The sequence below is a fragment of the Centroberyx affinis genome, unplaced genomic scaffold (assembly GCF_046629955.1).
Source record: "Centroberyx affinis isolate AG114_WGS23_722 - 3 ecotype Tasmania unplaced genomic scaffold, CSIRO-AGI_Caff_v1 ptg005992l_1, whole genome shotgun sequence".
NCBI lineage: Eukaryota > Metazoa > Chordata > Actinopteri > Beryciformes > Berycidae > Centroberyx > Centroberyx affinis.
This window is the reverse complement of record NW_027283047.1, coordinates 56,843-68,448: the sequence shown is the minus strand read 5'-3', so window position 1 is coordinate 68,448 and position 11,606 is coordinate 56,843.

The following is an 11,606-nucleotide window of genomic DNA, read 5'->3' as shown; positions in this document are numbered from 1 at the left end:
TACTTCACGGCTCTGAGAGTCTCACGAAGGAAGACAAGTCTGCTCCACCTGCCAGGTCTTCTACCGCGGAGAAAGGGAAAAGGAACAAGCCAAAACCTTTCTGCCCCTATTGCAATTGTACAGAGCACTTCCTCAGCCAGTGCACCGTCTTCAAGTCATTCACATTGGAGCAGATTGCAGACTGGTTGAAGGAGAACAAGCAATGCCCCAAGTGTGGCAGAGCACACCAACTCAAGCAGTGCACATTAAAGAAGCCCTGTAACATCTGTCAGGAGCAGCACCTTCAGATTCTGCACGGCGTGAACGTGAGGGATAACTCGGGCAGAGCCACAGAGACGACATTGTACTTGGGCAGACCAGCCGACTGCAGTCGTGTCTTCCTGAAGGTCATCAGGGTCCAGCTGCACCATCAGGACTGCACCTTAGACACATATGCCGTCTTGGATGATGGCTCAGAGCGGACAGTGCTCCTGTCTACCGCCGCCGATAAACTAGGCCTAAAGGGCACCCCAGAAGACCTACCCTTGAGAACAGTCAGGCAGGACATTGAGACCATCCATGGAGCTGAGATCTCTTTCAAGATCTCTTCAGCCTCTCATCCGCATCGGTTATACCACATTGGTGGCACCTTCACCTCCAAGCACCTTGGCCTTGCAGGCCATTCGTACCCAGTGGCCGCCCTACAGAGGAGGTACAAACACCTGAGAGGTTTGCCTCTTGAGTCATTCGAAGGAGTCAGTCCTCTGCTGCTCATCGGCAGTGATCAGACCCACCTAATCACACCTATTGAGCCAGTGCGGAGCGGACCTCCAGGGGGACCTGTGGTCATCAAGACCAAGTTGGGGTGGACCCTGCAGGGCCCAGCTAGGGGGCTGCCACAGTACTGCCAGCCACAGAGCTGCCTCTTGACTTCCACCAACCCTGCCACAACAGAACTTCTCCATAATGTTGAGCGTCTCTGGCAGGTAGACACTCTACTGTTCCGAAGCGAAAAGCTGGTAACACGATCAAGGGAGGACCAAGAGGCCATCGCTCTTCTGGAGAGCAGGACGGTACGTGTTGAGGTGGAAGGGATATATCGTTACGCCACACCCTTGTTCAGAAGGAAAGATGTGCCTCACTTCCAAGCATCTCCAGAAGCTGTGATGCCAAGCCTTAGGAGCACAGAGAGGCGGCTCCAGAAGGACCCTGAGAAGGCCACAGCGTACCATGCGGAGATCAAGAAGCTCAAAGTAGCAGGCTCTGTGGCGAAGCTGTCCATTCCAGGAACAGCAGAGAAGGGGGAGGCATGGTTTATACCCCATCATATGGTTCAGCATAACCAGAAAAATCGCATCGTCTTCAACTGCTCCTGTGAGTATAGAGGTCTCAACCTGAACGATGCTCTCCTCCCTGGACCTGTGCTTGGGCCCTCACTCCTGGGGGTGCTGCTACGCTTCCGCCAACACAGTGTGGCCATTAGTGGAGACATAAAGGGCATGTTCCACCAGGTCCGGCTCCTGCCTGAAGACAGGCCCCTCCTACGGTTTGTGTGGCGCGACCTGAAGAGAGACACACCCCCCGACATCTACGAGTGGCAACTGCTACCCTTTGGCATGACCTGCTCACCCTGCTGTGCCACCTTCGCTCTCCAACGGCACGTTATCGACCACAGCAGCCCGGATGAAGATGTCAGATTCTCAGTAGAGAGATGTTTCTACGTCGACAACTGCCTGCAGAGCATTCCATCGGCAAAGGAAGCAAGGCAGCTGCTAGACAAGCTACGAGCTCTCCTCTCATGTGGTGGGTTCGACATCAGACAGTGGACCAGCAATGTCCCATCTGTGGTCAGCCATCTCCCCCAGGTAGCACTCTCCGACAGCACAGAACTCTGGCTCTCACAGGATCGGGTGGACATGCAGGAGGCCACACTCGGCCTGCGGTGGCACTGCCCCTCCAATACCATTGGCTACAAACATTGGCCTGTGGACCATGCGCAATGTCTATCGGGTGCTGGCTAGCCAGTATGACCCTTTGGGTTTCCTCCTTCCCTTCACCACGAGAGCCAAAGTACTCGTCCAGCACCTGTGGGACAAGCCAAGAGAATGGGATGACCCACTGCTTCCTGAGGAGCTCCTGACAGCTTGGAACACTTGGGTAACCGAACTCTCCACCCTGCCAATGATAAGCCTGCCCCGTTGCTACGTTCCTGCTCACATGGATCAGCCTGATGCAACCCATGATGTCCACATCTTCTGCGATGCCTCTGAACGGGCCTATTGTTCGGTGGCCTACCTGCGCACTGAAGACAGCTATGGCAACATCAACTTGGCATTTCTGATGGCCAGGTCAAGGGTTGCACCACGAAGGCAACACTCCATTCCCAGGTTGGAGCTCTGCGCAGCTGTCACTGGGGCCCAGCTAGCCAAGCTGGTAAAGACTGAGCTCACCCTGCCTCTCCGAGGGACCGTACTCTGGACTGACTCTACAATGGTGCTCAACTGGCTGCAGTCCGACTCTTGTCGGTTCAAGGTCTTTGTGGGGACCAGAATAGCCGAGGTACAGGAACTCACAGGCTCTGAAGCCTGGAGATACGTCAACTCAGAGGCCAACCCTGCCGACGATCTGACCCAAGGCAAGACCTTAGCCGACCTAGCCAAACACAACCGGTGGAGTAATGGACCCTCCTTCCTGTTGCAGCCACCAGAGGAGTGGCCTAAGCCTCCAGTGAGTGAGCCAGCCTATGACACCTCAGAGCTCCGGCGATCCATGTTCTGTGGGATCACCACCACCAGCCCAGACCCTGCTGTGCCGGACCCTAAAAATTACAACACCTGGGATTACTTGGTCAACGCTACTGCGCAGCAGCTTCATGGGGCGGCGAGCCAGGATGGACCACCCTCAGCAGCCAGGTACCAGCAGGCCGTGCATCTCATCCTACAAAGAGCCCAGATCGACTGTTTCCCAGATGACTACGCCCTCCTGCGAGCGGGTAAGCCTGTGTCCGCTAACAGTCGTCTTATCACCTTATCCCCTGAGTTTGATACAGCCTCAGGACTCATTAGAGTTGGTGGCAGACTGCGCCGGGCAGAGGAGCTCGACCTTTCAGCAGTACATCCAGTTGTCTTGGACCCACACCACCGAATTACAACGCAGGTGATCAGAGACTTTGACAACCGGTTGCGGCATCCAGGGCCTGAGCGGGTTTTCGCTTAAGTCAGACGTTCCTTCTGGATCCTGCGTGGGCGCGAAGCCATTAGGAAGCAACAACACTCCTGCCCAGAGTGCCGAAGATGGAGAGCTAAGCCTTCAGCACCATTCATGGCCGACCTTCCACCTGCTCGCCTCCGCCTCTTTAAACCGCCATTCCACTCTACCGGCATGGACTGTTTCGGCCCCTTTCAGGTGAAAACAGGACGCCGGACGGAGAAGAGGTGGGGACTCATATTCAAATGCCTTACGACCCGAGCCGTGTATCTAGACCTTCTGACTGCTCTTGACTCTGATGCCTTCCTCATGGCCCCCCGGAGGTTTACTTCTCGCTGTGGCACCCCTGCCGAGCTTTACTCAGATCAGGGCACCAACTTTCGTGGGGCTGAAAGGGAGTTGACTACAGCCTTCGCGGAGATGCACCCCAGCCTGAAAGAGCTCCTTGCTAAGCACCACTGGATTGAGTTCCACTTTAATCCACCGGCAGCACCACACTTTGGAGGAGCATGGGAACGCGTGATTCGATCTGTGAAGTCCACTCTCCGGGCCACCATTGGGTCTCAGACAGTCACCGAGGAGGTCCTTAAGACGGTCTTAATAGAGGTTGAGGGCATCCTGAATTCGAAGCCTTTAGGCTACGTCTCCTCTGACATTGCAGACCTTGATCCTATCACACCGAATCACCTTCTCATGGGGCGGCCTAGTTGCTCCCTACCTCTCATGGTCTACCCACAGTCAGAACTCCTGAGCAGAAGGCACTGGAGGCAGAGCCAGATCCTGACTGACCACTTCTGGTCTCGGTTCATCAGATACTACCTACCGAATCTACAACCACAGCAGAAATGGCAGGCAGCAACAGATAACCTCATTGTGGACACCATCGTCATGCTAGCCGACCCTCAACTGCCACGGGCTCTCTGGTCTATCGGCCGTGTTGTCAAGGTGATCCCCAGCACAGACGGTCAAATCAGAGCAGCGGAGGTAAAGGTTGGGGATAGAGTCTACACGCACCCGGTCGTACGACTTATCATACTCCCTGAACTTCCTGACGACAGCACCCCTGCCTAGCCTTACATCCCTGCCGGCTCTTCAGGGAACACATTTGCTACGCAACTGTGGGGGCGGCTGTAATAATGTCCCATATTGGCCAGACGGACCTCTCCATTGGTAGTGCGTGCATGCGCGCACCCGAGCAAGCGTCATACGGGAGCGAGTGCTGATGTGCGCCTCGAGTCACCGCTGCAAGACTTAATGGACTTTTCCTTTGGTTAATTGCCATGTTTCTCCCCCCTTTCCTGTGTGTGTGAATGTCCAACCAGTAAGTTATCTGTTCTTATCCTAATATTGAGACTGAGAACGGACGTGTTAATAGACGCAGTTATTGTGTGTACATTCGGCTAGATGTATCTGCTTGATCAGCCGTACATGTGCTTGATTAATACTGTTACTGGTAAATAGGAATTGATAACCCATGTCAATATACCTGATTATGTGTATTATTCTTATTACCTTATGTTCAACAACTCTGCAAGCAGAGTGTAGGTGTTCCACAGCTGTGTAATCCCGTTCCTGTTCATGGATATCGTATTAGTTGCTAAGTGCAGTAGCTTCTTATATGAAACCCACGTGTTCCTCCTGTCTAGTGTGTTCTGACCGACACCCCAGGGCGAGTGCTATCCTGAATATTTCTCAACCAGAACCGCCTATCTTTCAGTGTTTTCTGCCACTTATAGATACAATTCTGTAGATCATAAATACTATGAATTGTATTCGAGACAGTAGTTAAAACTGTATTAATTCAAGCTGCAGAGCCACACCTCATATTTATCCTGACTTGAGTTGTCATCGTGTCACAAATATGTCTACTCTTCTCTAAAGCGGTGTCATCCTCGTATAGCGCAAACATGCAGAGAACTAATTCAAACAGTCTCTAAATTGCTTCACTGACAATGATAAAATAAACACCATCAACCAAACAATATATAGCAAATAACTGCATTTGGAACATGTCATTTTATTTCAGTCACACTTTGGAAATAAACCTCCAGCAACACAGGGATTCTATATATACTTCTTTTTAAAAAAAACAAAAAAACAAAAAAAAACAACAACCTGTGAACATTAGTGTTCAAATAGGTATGTTTGCACAAGGTGCTTGATTAAGGAGCATCACAATTTGGTACACGGCCACAGTGAGGCACTTCTTATTGCAGATTCAGACGTACAACACTCAACAGACACTTAGTACTGAAACTTAACGCAGACATATATGTATATTTCAAAAGAACAGTAGTAGCTAATAACTAGAAATTTATAGCAAAAGACAAATTTTAACAGTTTGGAAAAATATTCTACATTAAAATTAAGAGGACATGAACATGTGTAAACGTACTCTTAAGTTTTAACACTGCACAACAAAACTAATCAAAGTTATGAATTATTTTCTTGCGCCTTAACATTAAACTAGCAAACACCACATAATGAAAACATTTTAGTTAATGTAAATATCCTTTAAGAAGAAATGTTTAGATCCTATAAAAGCCTGCACCGCATTTGATTGCTGTTGCATATTTTCCTTAAATTCACAGTAATTCACACAATGCAGTCAGAAATGTGATGGATGCGTGCATGCGCTAATGTGATGGAAATTCTGGTAATAAAGGCAAAATCGAACAACTCTCTTGGTTATTCTTTATTAAGCTTTCTGCGCAGAAAGGACCAGTTACAGAGCACACAAGAACTCTTGTAGACTGATACAGACAAAGGATGAAGTTCCCTTTAAATAGTATCTTCTGTTGTCTGTTCTGTCTGAACAATAGCAGAAGTCTGAGTATGATAGCAGAACTTTCCCTTTTGGCTAGGGTCATGTCCCGGTCAGAGATAGGTTCACTCGTTTGCAATGTTATTCTCTGGAACGTGTATGTGCAATTGTGACTCACCGGTGCAACTCAAGGCGGCGCTAGGCTCACACCCTAGTTGTGTAGTTCAACGCCGCCCCACTTATTTACCGTGTGTATGCACAGTTGTGTGTATACAGTGGTTGCAGAATCATCAAAGGGTTCTGGAATCTTTTTACAGTGGTTCACGTGAATCCACGTGGCTCTTTCAGCAACCTTTATCGCCGTCTGTGTTGTTGGGGAGGGCGTCTTTTACCTGCTTATGAATGTCAAACAGAGCAGAAGAAAGGTTTGCACAATAACGAAGCATTTCATCTTCACAGTGATTGGTAGACGGTAGTTGTCGTCTTGCAGGCCCAATGCCTGTATTAAGTGGTCGCCCGAACAGGATTTCAAACAGGCTAAACCCATATTTTGGTCTGACTCTGGCTCTCATTTGCATGAGAACTATGGGAAGTGCTTTAATCCATGACAGGCCTGTCTCTACACAGCATTTTGCCAGTTTGTTTTTCAGGGTTCCGTTCTCACGCTCAACTGCACCACCACTGGCCGGGTGATATGCACAGTGTTGTCTCATGTCTATACCTAGATATTCTCCTATCTGTTTTATGGCAGCGCTGACGAACGGAGTTCCGTTGTCGCTGCTGATTTTGCCTGGAATTCCCCATCTTGGAATTAATTATTATTACTGTAATCAGTGCTTTAGCTACTGCACTTGTGTCTTGTTTGCTTGTTGGAAAAGCCTCAACCCATTTTGAAAATATATCCACAATTACTAAACAGTATTTCTTCCCTTCACTAGGGGTTAATTCAATGAAATCCATCTGCAAATGATCAAATGGTTTCTCTGGTTGTGGGTGTGCGGCTTGTGGTGTTGCAATGCCTCGGCCGGTGTTATTTGTGGCACATATCACACATGACTGACAAAATTTTTGAGCGTAAGAAGTGAACCCCATTGTGAACCAATGCTGAGACAGTGCTGCCATCATCCCTGCCTTTGACACATGGTCCAACCCATGTGTCAACTTTGCATAAGAAGGAAACAAATACTTGGGCTTTGCCCTCGGGGCCGTACCATACCCCCTCAGTGAATTTACAGCCACACTTCTGCCAGAGGTGGCGTTCCTCCGGAGTGGCCCACTGCTGGAGTTCCTGCAAATCAGCTGTGGGAGTAGAGGGTGGATCAATGTCATCATGCAAGAAGAGGTTAGTATCAGTCAGAGGTTGGCGTGCAGCAGCCTTGGCAGCGGCGTCTGCTCGCGCATTGCCTCGTGAGACCGGATCTGTCTCAGAAGTGTGTGCTTCACATTTACAAATAGCAACCTGTTCTGGGAGTAGCACAGCATCGAGCAACTGCGACACAAGAAAGTGGTGCGAGATAGGCTTGCCAGACGAGGTCAGAAACTGTCTGTGTTTCCAGAGGGTACCAAAATCATGTACTACCCCGAAGACATATCTACTATCAGTATAGATTGTGACTGTTTTACCTTTAGCCAATTTGCATGCTTCAGTAAGGGCTACAAGTTCTGCAGCTTGAGCTGATAGTGAGCCTGGGAGAGGCCCTGCTTTTAATGTTTTATGGCCGTCACCACTGCATAACCAGCTTGGTTCACACGTGTGTCAGGGTTGAGAGATGCTGAGCCATCCACAAATAACTAAGTCTGCATTCTGCAAAAGCGTTTCCTGTGAGTCAGGACGTGGAGAACACACTTCTGCAATTGTGGCAACACAACTGTGTTGTTCCCCATCGCCTTCTGTAGGAAGAAGAGTAGCAGGGTTTAAAACATTACATCTTTTCACAGTTATGTTAGGCATATCAAGCAAGATGGTGTTGTACCGGAGCCAGCGTGCTGCGGAGAGATGAGAGGTTTTTTGTTCAAGCAAAATCATCGACACAGCATGTGGGATCAATAAGTTAAATCAGAGTAACCCACAATGTCCCTGGAGGCCACGACAGCCGCCTCTGCCGCTGCCACAGCCCTGAGTGTGGGGAGTCCTGCCGATACTGGTTCAAGCTTAGATGAAAAATAAGCTATAGGTCTTTGGCGTCCTCCATGCTCTTGGAGCAACACTGAAGTCATATACCCGCCCCTAACGTCAACTGTCTGAGTGAAAGGTCGGTCAGGGTCAGGTAAACCTAAGGTCGGAGTCGTTTGCAGGGCAAGTTTCAAGTCTGTAAAAGCCTTTTCAGCCTCTGTAGTCCAGGTCACATGGTCATGTGCTTGAAGTCCCTTCCCGTGAGCGATTGCGCTAAGGGGATCTTCAAGAACAGCGTAGTTTGGGATAAAGGCTCTGCAGTAAAAACACATTCCTACAAAAGACATAACCTGTTTTTTAGTAATAGGTTTTGGAATATTTTGAACAGCTGTAACTCGTTTGGGGGAGAGGGATTTGCCCTCTGTCGTGATCACGTGGCCCAAAAATGTAACTTGTCTCTGCACAAATTGTAATTTAGACAAGCTGGCCTTGTGGCCTTCAGCTGCCAAATGTTTCAACAGGGCGACTGTATCAGCTTCACATTGCTCTTTGGTGGGGGCGCAAATCATCAAATCATCAACATATTGCAACAGTGCGTTGCCTGGAGTCAAAGTTAAAGAACTCAGGCTGTCCCTTAAGGCTTCGTTGTAAATGGTAGGCGATTCACAGTAGCCTTGGCACAAACGAGTGAATGTGTAGCTCTTTCCATTAAAGGAGAAGGCAAACCAGTACTGACTGTCCGGGTGTACTGGGACACTGAAAAACGCATTGGCCAGATCCACTACAGAAAACCACTCGCTCTTTTCCGGCACCTGTGAAAGGATGGTATACGGATTAGGAACATTTGGAGGGTGCTGTTGAACTTCATCATTTACCTTTTTCAGATCTTGCACGAAGCGCCACTCGTCTGGTTGGCCTGCGTCTCCAATCTTTTTCACCGGAAAAATTGGAGTACGTACTGGGGAGTTTGGACACGGAATGATTACTCCGGCCTTCAATAAATCATTGAAAACGGGAGTAATGCCATCAACAGCCTTTTATTTTAGAGGATATTGTGGTTGGTGGGGTCTGAAATCAGATTTAGGTGTTATCACAACCGGTTGTGTATTTTTTATTAGTCCCACATCGTGTTTACCTTGGGCCCACAGAGTCTTAGGAACTTTCTGTAAGGCAGGATGTGAGGTGACGTCACATTTTTCATGTAGCATAACAGATGCATATTTAGGCTTCTGTTGTTGTTCCGATTGAACAGTTCGAACTGTCTGTACCATAGAGGTGTATTTTTGCCTATAAACCTTAAAGACTCTATAGACAACTTTTTTGCTTCAACTTATCATTATGAAGTAAATGATGATTGCACAGTGTAACGGCTATAGAATAATGACACCATCGGCGTTTAGATTGGTTCCCTATAAGCCTCGCTTTCACTATGCAATTCTGTCTGCCCCCGGGCACGATCTCCCGGGACAAGGAAGGCTCGACTTACAGCACAAAGGAAGTGCGTCATCCATTGCGCAACCAACAGAGGTCCGGTAGCTATCCCCAGTTAAAAAAACAAAAACAAAAAAGGTAGCTATCCCCAGTAGCGGAAATGGCGGACAGTGGAAACACTACCCTCTATCATAGCACTGAGATCAGGGTTTAGTTCAAATTGGGATTGTTTCTTGCTTTGGACAGTAGTAGTTTGGACAGTAGCAGGCTGCTGGTGGTAGCGTTAGCCATGTTGCTAACATTTCTGGCTGCTAGCGGTAGCGTTAGCCATGTTGCTAACGCTACCAGAAAACGAACCAGGAGCTACAAGGAAGCCAGGACCAGCCAGAAACATACATCTATGTTTGTTTCTAGAACAAAAGAAACAAACATCTAACTATGTTTGTTTCTGGCTGCTAGCGTTAGCTATCGTAGCTAGCGTTAGCAACATTAGCCATGTTGCTAACGCTAGATAACGCTAACGCTAGCAGCCAGAAACAAACAAATGATCCATTGTCCGTTTGATAATCTAAACAAAGAACACGTTTTCTTGCAGTGGCCTTTCTAAAATGAGCAGTGGTGAAAGTTACTATATTGTGTTATGATCAAGGAGTTGATAAGCAGGTTTGTTCTATTGCACAGAGCTAGGCTCTAACAGAAAGCGATCCGGTTGTCTTTGCAACAGCAGCGCAAACAACAATACCACTTGGAAACGCTAGAGGGGGACAACAGGGGGAAAGTTGAAAAGTTGTCTGTATCCACTTTAATGGTAGGATTGTATTGAACATATGGATCAGCAGTGTTTTCCCATGATGTTGCACGCAAACAGCTTTTTACCCATGGTCCCAAATCTTGCCATCTGTCATTCTTACGTTTTGCCAATGAAACATGTGGGCGAGAACAGGGAACATCAAACAGAAATTCAGGGACTGAGTTTGAAAATTTGACCTTTGGTGAACTATTAAAGGGGAAGAATGGAGAGCTATTCATGGGGGAGTGTCGTGGCCCCCCTTCTTCATCCTTTAAAAGCACAGACACAGCACATCTATGTTTTGTCCAAAACATACTTCCTAATGCCAACTTCTCCTTTAAGTGACCTTCTTTGAACCATTCTTTCTCATATCTCTTGTCCTGCCCTTGATGCACATGCGCAGTACAATGCAAGTCCTGTGGTTTCATGTAATCAGTTCCTGCGTTATGTGTACGTGCAAACGCCTTGCTGACCAAATCTGTGTTAACTGACGCCACCGCTGTCGTGCAGAGCTGCCACTCGTACACATACAACGGTTCATCTGGACTGTATTTTACAAACATGTGATTCAAAGGAATCTCGAGGTCAGCCGTTCGGACAACAACAACTCCGTCTGGTGTTGAAATGAGAGATATGCCTAGAGAACACATCACATCCCTGCCCATCAAATTTATGGGACAACAGGAGGATAACAGGAATGAGTGTTTAAATTTCCCCGTAACATCGTCCGAACATGACAACGGAGTTGTGAATTTTCCCACAATGGTATTTCCCGAGGCCCCCAGTGACTTCGCATATCTGGCACTCATTTTTGGTGGAGTTGAGAAAATGTCTGCTTTAATCACAGAATTTGTTGCGCCTGAATCAACTAAAAATGTCACGCTTTTTCCTCCCACGACTAGAGTATGTGTGGGCATTTCAACATACGCATCGCCCGTGTATTTCACGAAAGTGTCTGTGGGTGGTTCCTGTTGTTTAGTTTTCTCTTCTAATCTAGATATGGCTTCTTTAACTAATGTGTGTTTGTTTAATAAGGGTGTGGTGCAGTCACCTTCCTTTTGAGTTGGTTGATCCTCATCTGGCTGTGGCTCAGTTAAAGGTGCTGGCTCCTCCCTCTCCCGTGCTCCCACCTCGGATCAGTCGGCCTGCTGGGCTGTGGCAGAGTTTTTCTTCTGACATTCTTTGGCCCAATGTCCTTTCTCACCACAGTAAAAGCAGGTGTCGGGGTCGGCTGTAGGAAAACGACCCCCGCGGCCCCTTCTGTAACCGCCTCTTCCTCGCCCGTGTCCGCAGCCTCTGTTCTGCCCCTGGTATGGACCTTG